Source organism: Periplaneta americana, chromosome 16 (assembly GCF_040183065.1).
Source record: "Periplaneta americana isolate PAMFEO1 chromosome 16, P.americana_PAMFEO1_priV1, whole genome shotgun sequence".
In the NCBI taxonomy this organism is placed as follows: domain Eukaryota; kingdom Metazoa; phylum Arthropoda; class Insecta; order Blattodea; family Blattidae; genus Periplaneta; species Periplaneta americana.
The window spans coordinates 3,560,634-3,568,907 of NC_091132.1; the positions used below are offsets into that span (position 1 = coordinate 3,560,634).

Sequence of the window (8,274 nt, forward strand, 5' to 3'; positions counted from 1 at the left end):
CTAGATAAGAAAAGAAATTTACATTCACTTCTCTTTCTCTTCGAAATCTTGAACTCTTCTATTCCTTCGTACCTGTCGTCTCGCTTCACTTACCTTTCTTCCCACCACAATCTGAACACACGCTCTCGCCATGAAACAATACTAACAATACCATCCCATCGCACCTCCTCATCCTCTTTCACAATAGCCCTGCCAAGACTCTGGAATTCGCTACCTGCTAGCATCAGGGACTGTCGAAATAAAATTGAATTCAAACGCAAACTTACTAGGCACTTGGTCAGTAATTGAGACTCGTTCAGACATGGTTTCTTGTAAATAGTTCTTTTAATCTACCACAAAATATCTCAATATCCGGTAATTTCATCACTATAGAATTTTGTTATTGTAGGTTTAATTTGTAATTTTGTAAATACAAAAATATTCTTTGTTCTTAACTTCTATGATAAAATGTCTAGCTTTCATTAATCAGGTATTCTTGTCGTACTTTAATTTTTATTGTAATTGTAATTGTAAATTTAATATTAATTGTAATCTTATTGTTCATGTTATAGTTGTAATCCCCTGGTAGAGGGGCAGAGAAGGCCTGACGGCCTTATCTCTACCAGGTTAAATAAATAAATCTAATCTAAAATCTAAATAATTGCTTTTAACAAGAAAATGGTTTACATACAATTAACTTTTCCTATTTCTCTTTTTGTTCCTAAAACACCCTTCCCATTGCGATTTGTTTATATATGTACATGTATATTAAATAACTGAATAATTAGCCCTATTACATAGCCAGAAATTTAGTAACGCAAGTTATTGTAATACTTGCTGCCTTTATTCGCTGCATGTGCATGTACATCCCTGTTGTCTACGTTACAGTGGATGAGCTATGCGCCCGTGATCAAGATCGAGCTCTTCTACCGTGATTGGGAGCTGGTGTGGGCTATAACAGTTTGAAAATAAAGCTATGTATTTCATCTTTAATATTAAGAGAAGTTAGTGATGATAATAGATGCCTGCCAAAGAGATAATTTTGTGATTACTTTGCGGGTTGGATGACGGAAGCCTGCAATGTAGCTTCATGCAGTTCAAACTAACGCTTAAAGGTTTAAAATCGTTTGCACTGTTTTTCCCTTGCAGACTTTGTTATAGCAAGAAAAATTCAGAAATATTTTTCATCACATTTTTCTATAACATTCTGGAACACGTACACATGCAAGAGTTCGAATATGTAAAAGAAAAAGGGCGTTTTAAAAATGAAAATTAAACAGTTTAATAATGCAAGAGACGCACCTAGAAGTCCTCAGATCTGTTCATTTAATTCGCATCCAATGCTAGTTTTTTTTTTGTTTGTTTCCTGTATCATTTGTTGAGTTAATTCATATCTATCCATTTTAATTGTCACTGGCGTAACAAATTGCAGTAAATCCTGTTTCCACAAGTGTAGCTGCGAATACCCGAAATATTTTAAAACCGATTTCCGCATGCCGGAATCTGGGCAAATTTCTGACGCTCCTGTAACGAACTCGTTTCTGACCAAGGACAGAAAAAGACAAGACAGTGCTCTCGCGTGTGAACGCAGAATCTAAATAAATCCAGCTCTTCTCTTCGATTTTGATATTGTTTCCAGAGCTTATCAATACAATCGATTGCTAACCAAAATCAGGTTGTTTCAATACAAAAATGGTACATACAGTAATCTGAGATGACCAGCAACCCGATTATTCTTGTGGAAGGAATTAGCGTCCATTAAAACTTCACTCGCAGATTCTATCCACGCCTTCAAAATTATCGACCATGAATCAAGCAGAGACAAAAGACTTCCGACTTAATTAGACGGGAATATGAAGGAATAAACTAATTATTCTTTGAGAAGATTATCGATTTTTTATTAATTTGTCCTACAGAATAATATCTGTGATATTGACAATTAATATTTAAGGAGAAAAATTTGCTCCGGCGCCGGGGATCGAACCCGGTTCCTTGGTACGTAGAACCAAGCGCTCTAACCACTGAGCTACGCCGAATTCTATCCACAACACCGGACCGAACCCCTCTCCTTCGTTGGTTCCCTTTTGGCCTGACTCCAAGTTAGGCATACATGTTGACGCATGTCAACTGCCATTATACTAGGAGCGCACTCAGCTGACTTGTTTGGCCGGGATTCCGCAGTTACGTGCACAGTAATCTGTACAGACATATGCACTGCAGCTATGAGAATATTATAGATTTATTAATTTGTCCTACAGAATAATATCTGTGATATTGACAATTAATATTTAAGGAGAAAAATTCTTTGTCTGACGTTGGAATAAAAGTAAGTTTTTATTAATTAAGAATGTACTAGAAGTAAAAATTATTTAAAAACTGCAACGGTTGCGAAACGCCCTGGCCTCCTTTACACAAGACGAATAAATCTGTGCATTTTAGAACTGTTTCAATATGATGGCTCTAGGTCGTTCACGGATTCTGCATGTTTTTGTCTTGTTTATGTTAGTTAACTAGTTAGGATACAATTAATTATGATACTTAATCAATCATTTAAATTTTGTGTGACTGCAACCTGCGTATATTTTTGTGTGGCTTTACTTTGGTTGGAGTGTATTTGTTTCCTTTTTATTTATATTGTTATTGTATTTGTATTTCTAGTGGTGTGGAAGAGAAGGCCTGATGGCCTTAACTACACCAGAATAAATAAATAAATAAATAAATAAATAAATAATGTTCCATCTTTCAGAAGACTCATACCTACGAGCAAAGTTCGAATTTGAACTAATACGAAAGTATCCGAAATTCAACTCTATCACTGATGTATTCAGAACATATATCATATTAACCAATGGACGAAATATGTCGTAAATATCTTGGAATTTGACACTATCACTCTACCAAGTACCCAATAAACCAACCACCCAAACAACCAACAACCAAATTCAGGAAACAAACGAAACAACCAAGTAATCATTGGAACAACCAATCGATCAATTTTATAATGACATTTGCGTATATGCAACAATGTAAAAAAATATTTAATCATGTATCTATTCTTATTTATAGAGAGTTCCAGGCTAAGAAAAAAGCATTGGGCACATGAGGCTATTCCATCAAATGACCAGTTGCCATAGAAATGACTATCACAGAGCATCTACAGTGCGATAGGCAAGACCTGTACAACCAATACTTTTAACTTGGAATTCTCTGGCTTTTCATCTAATTCACAAGATGTTATTAAATTTCTAACAGACACTACTGTATTTTTAATACGTCATACTACTTTTAACCAATAAAACAGTAGTAACACGTGTTTCAACCAATCATGGCTGCTTATCCTACAATTTTATCACCTCTCTAGCATTTATTTGTTTTTATCATCTCCGTAGCATTTGTTTCTTTGTTTGCCAACATTGTACTTTCAATAATTGTACCTTTTAAAATGGTTCATGTTTATTTCATCATCCTTAATTAAAACTTTTCTATCATTTATCTTGTTTATATTATTTAGGTTCTGTTATAGCTTGTGCTGTATGAGATTATGGATAGTTACGTATCACAGATTGCTTAATATATATTGATAATTGAAGTGGAATGCAACTGTTTTAATAAAAATGAAACTGAATCAACAAAGCCTTGACTAGTAATCGTTCATAGATTGTATAGTTGGCACAACTGGTAACAACAGAACAGCTCAACGTAACACACTACTGCCATCTAGCGGAATGTTTGTAGTAATGAGATGGTACTATAATACATTTTCAAGACAGTTTAGAATTTTAGTAAATCAATTAATATTTTATTGTATTAGAGCACTTTATTTCTTCTAATCTTTATATACTTTCTTCTAATCGTGTAATAGTCAATTAAATCCCACTCGAGTTTTGATTTTCTCTAGATAAATCAAAACCTCTAGTGAGATTACTGTTGATAACCTTTACAGACAATTTTATTTTCCTTGATATTACAGTGTTTTTCACTCTTTTTCACCCTTCATAGAATTTCAACCTTGCGTATTAGACAGACAATAACCCTCCCCTCACTCCAACTTCAACGCTAAGTGTTCTCTATGTGCGACTGTAAAAATTTAAGAGTTAAAAGTGAAAGCATATTTTGAAGAAAGTTCAAACAATTGGACAGTCTATGCCCCTGAATTTGAAATGAAAAAGTACGAAGCTTGCAATAACAGAAACATTGATAATTAAAGTGGACATATATCTATTAGCAATTAAAATTTAATTAAATATACAAATTACGAAATTTAGTGGGAAATTAACGTACAAGAACTGACATAAATTTCTTTACTTCCCTGAGTTATTTGCTGGCAAGGAAGAACGTGTAACGGGGTTAACATTAAATGTAAAACGCATTGTCTCAGCTGCTTCCTCCACGTGGAGCGCAATATATTCGATTTCATCTCGCTAACAGCTTTAGAACAACGGGGCATCGCGTAATACGATGAGAAGATCCATGTTGATTGTTATCAGTTTTCCTCCTGTACACAGGAGCATCATGGGAACGCAGATGGCAGTCATAACAATGAATGACAACAGAGAAAGATGTTCTGGCCTGTCCAGAGAACGAGTGCAGATGGCAGAACGAAGGACTAAAAAAACTAAGTCCACATAAAAACTTAAAATAATCTTAGTAACGTAATCTTCAATGAGTTCTCCTAGCTCTGAAATGCTCTGAAAACGCTGCTGTTTGCTGTAGTACACAAACTGGACCAATGCACAAGTATAGCGTAAGAATTTATTGAGTTTTAACCAATCAAAGACAACTATCAACTGCAATATTGTCGCATCTGATGCGCATTTTTTTTAATATGTTGTCGCACCTGATGTTCAGATGTTAAATATTTTCTTTGCTTCCTTAATAATACAGTGGGCCATGGCATTGTGTAATAGTCATGCTAGAAATTTAAGTATTAAATATCTTGATTTATAATATAATCTGTTCAGTGTTTGTTATAAATTATTATTTATTAATATATTTACGAAACAGTCTTATTTTATTATCACGAGGGTTCTCAACTTCTCGACAATTCACTAAATAAAATTACCTAGTTCAAAATAAAATGTTATAACCTCAAATATTTGTTTAATTGTTCTGTTTCAGTAATCATAATTTCTACAGCAATTGTCATATGTTTACACAGGAATTTCATATTGCAGGAGGCCGGGGTCATGCCGGGCAATGAAATATATTGTTAGCAACTTAAATGAATATCTTGTTAAAAGTAATATAATTATGTTATCTTATTTTTTATTAATTATTTGTTTATTATTCGCGAAATATTTTTATTGCAATGCAATTTCTTTGGTTCATTTTCTCGCGTTAATTACCGACATGATAATACACGTATATCTTATGATATTACCTATGACTATGATTCAAGGATGGAGCCATTTATATATTGCGTAATTTTTATGCTTTCGAGCGCCGTAGGGCATTTAAACTTGTTCAACATATAAATAAGAGATTGCTGATTCATTTTTGCAAGAAAATGAAAATGCGGTTTTTGACTAAAATGACCAAATTTCCTCCGTCACCTCCCCCTCACGGCTACAAAGGCTATATAATATTTTGCACACACATTGTATAGGCTATCGGGAAAATTAATCTGTTATTTTGTTGCATTTGAAAGATATGTAGCCACCGATGTAGCTCAGTCGGCTAAGGCGCTTGCCTGCCGATTAGGAGTTTCGCTCGGGCGCGGGTTCGATTCTCGTTTGAGCTGATTACCTGGTTGGGCCTTTCCCAAGGGTTTCCTCAATCGTAAGGCAAAAGTCAGGTAAACTATGACGAATTCTCGGTCTCATCTCGCCAAATATAATCTCGTTATCTCCAATTCCATCGACGCTAAAATAACCTTGTAGTTGATACAGTGTCGATAAATAATCAAGTGAAAAGAAAAGATGTCTTTATAATTCTATAAAATTACCACTAAAATACAGTCTTAAAATATAACTGTTTGCCTTAAATCTTAGAAAGCCAATATCAAAAATTTACTCCATACATTTTAAAGAACGTGTTGTTAGAAGTAATACCTATGCCAAAGAGATTTTTAATTTATCTTTAAAAGTGGCTGAGATATACACAATGAATTGCAAGTAATATATTAACTTCAGGGGGTTATTCTTTGATATATTTCAAACACAAATGTTTAATACAATTTTGGTCGTTTTTTTTTTTTTTGTTTTCTTTTCGAGATAAAATTATTTTTATGGCGTTTTTGTGGAAACTATTTATTTAATTACCAAGATGCTAAGTCAATATGAGACAGCAGTGCATTATGATAATAAATTATAGAACGAATTTCAGTTTTGTCCTTTAAATGAGCAGAAATCTGATCCGAACAAAAGTAACTTTTCTTTCAGCAAAATTATTTATATTGTTACAGTTATTGGGGTCAAATTTATGCTCTTTTAAACAGCAAGACTGAAATTCTTTCAATCATTAATTATATTATAATAAACTACTGTATTATGAGCATATTGGGAATTAAATCAATGGCTTTTCCAAAACACGCTATGAAAATGTTTCATACAAAACATTTTAAAGTTGAAAAGGAATCAAAATGGAACAAAATTATATTAAACTTTTTTGTTTAATATACCTCAAAGAAAAACCCCCTAAAATTAATGATATTACTTATGGTTCATCTTATAGGCCTATACATTTTAGTCAATTGTTACATCCTGATGATAAATTGTTTGTGTTTGTAAGTTGAAGTAGTTTGCATGATATGTATTAGGGCAGAGTCGGGTAGTATCGGATATCGGGTAATATCGGACAGCGAGTTTCTTTCATCTACCACACGATGATAGAACCTGATTGACATGGTTACGTTTCTGTGATGTCGCATAGAGAAACGTAACCATGCCATCCAGGTATTACCATATGGTGGTAGATGAAAGAAACGCACTGTCCGATACTACCCGATGTCCGATACTACCCGACTCTCCCCTATCAATTTCTGTATATCACAACTGGTTGAATTGTTTATGCCTAAAAATTTAATTAACTTACTTGTCTTGTATTATACATATAGCTCAACTGATGAATGATCGTTTGCGTTTGCAAATTTAATAATCTGATTGGCTATGTATTGTATACTTTTAGTAGAGCCATCGATGTAGCTCAGTCGGCAGACTCGCTGGGCTGCTGATCCGGAGCTGCGTTCGGGCTTGGGTTGGCTCCCCCTTTGGTCTTTGGTTTCTTCCGAGTTTTCCACAGCCTTGGGACTGAAGCCGGATGGTGTATGGCGAGTCTTTGGCATCAACCCCTTTGATTTGATTACCCCCCTTTGAGTTGATTACCTGGTTGGGTTTTTCCGAGGTTTTCCCCAACCAAAAGGCAAATGCCGGGTAATCTTTTGGCGAATCTTCGGACCTCACCTCATCTCACTACATCTCGCCAAAATATTGTAAAAAATTGCACAAAATTGTAAAAATTGTAGAAAATTACTAAATTGTAAAACTGTAAAAATTTGTAAAAATTCTAATTGTAATATTGTAAAATTTTGACTTGTTCCACATCTTAAAGCTTCATTGCTCATGTAAGATGTACGAAATATAATGAATGAATGAATGAATGAACGAATGAATGAATGAATGAATGAATGAATGAATGAATGAATGAATGAATGAATGAGTGAATGAATGATTAAGGTCGAAATTTTCTTTTTCGAAAAACATATCGAATATAAGTTGTTGCAGTAATGTTATTTCTAATACAATAATGAAAATTGTACATCAATTAGAGAAGAAAATCAAATTTAACCATTCTCTTAACCTAAAGCATCATATGAAATCGCTTTCCATAAATGTATTACATTAATAAAATTATATTTTTTTTTCTAAATAAATTACAAATCAAAACCTAAAAAAATAAAATTTTAACAAACTTAAAATGATAATTATTATAAAACCAACATCACCCAAAAACAATAAAAATTATAAAAATATGTTAAAGAGCTTATCCCCCATAACACTAATATTAATAAAATAAAAACTAAAAAGATAGAAATATAAAATAATAATATATGAATTAAATTCATTTCCTGAAAAACCAGAAACCATTGAATCGCTTCCATATTACTTATGTCCACCAAATAAGCCTACTAACAGCTATTTCCGTTTATGTCTGGATATTGTTGTGTCCAAGAACTTAATACCTTCACGTTACTCATACACAATTTGGTGAAAGGAATCAAAATGTGCGCATCAACTATACTATTGCGCATGCGTTGATGTATTTGTTTTATCTCGCTGTGGAATGTGAGCGGCAACA

General features: G+C 33.4%; 1 non-coding gene across 1 annotated transcript; it reads right to left on the reverse strand.

The window, feature by feature from the left end:
* Positions 1–1,942: 1,942 nt before the first annotated feature.
* Positions 1,943–2,015, reverse strand: TRNAV-UAC (transfer RNA valine (anticodon UAC)). Its single transcript has one exon. It is a non-coding gene; the product is annotated as a tRNA-Val (tRNA).
* Between the last annotated feature and the right edge of the window lie 6,259 nt (positions 2,016–8,274).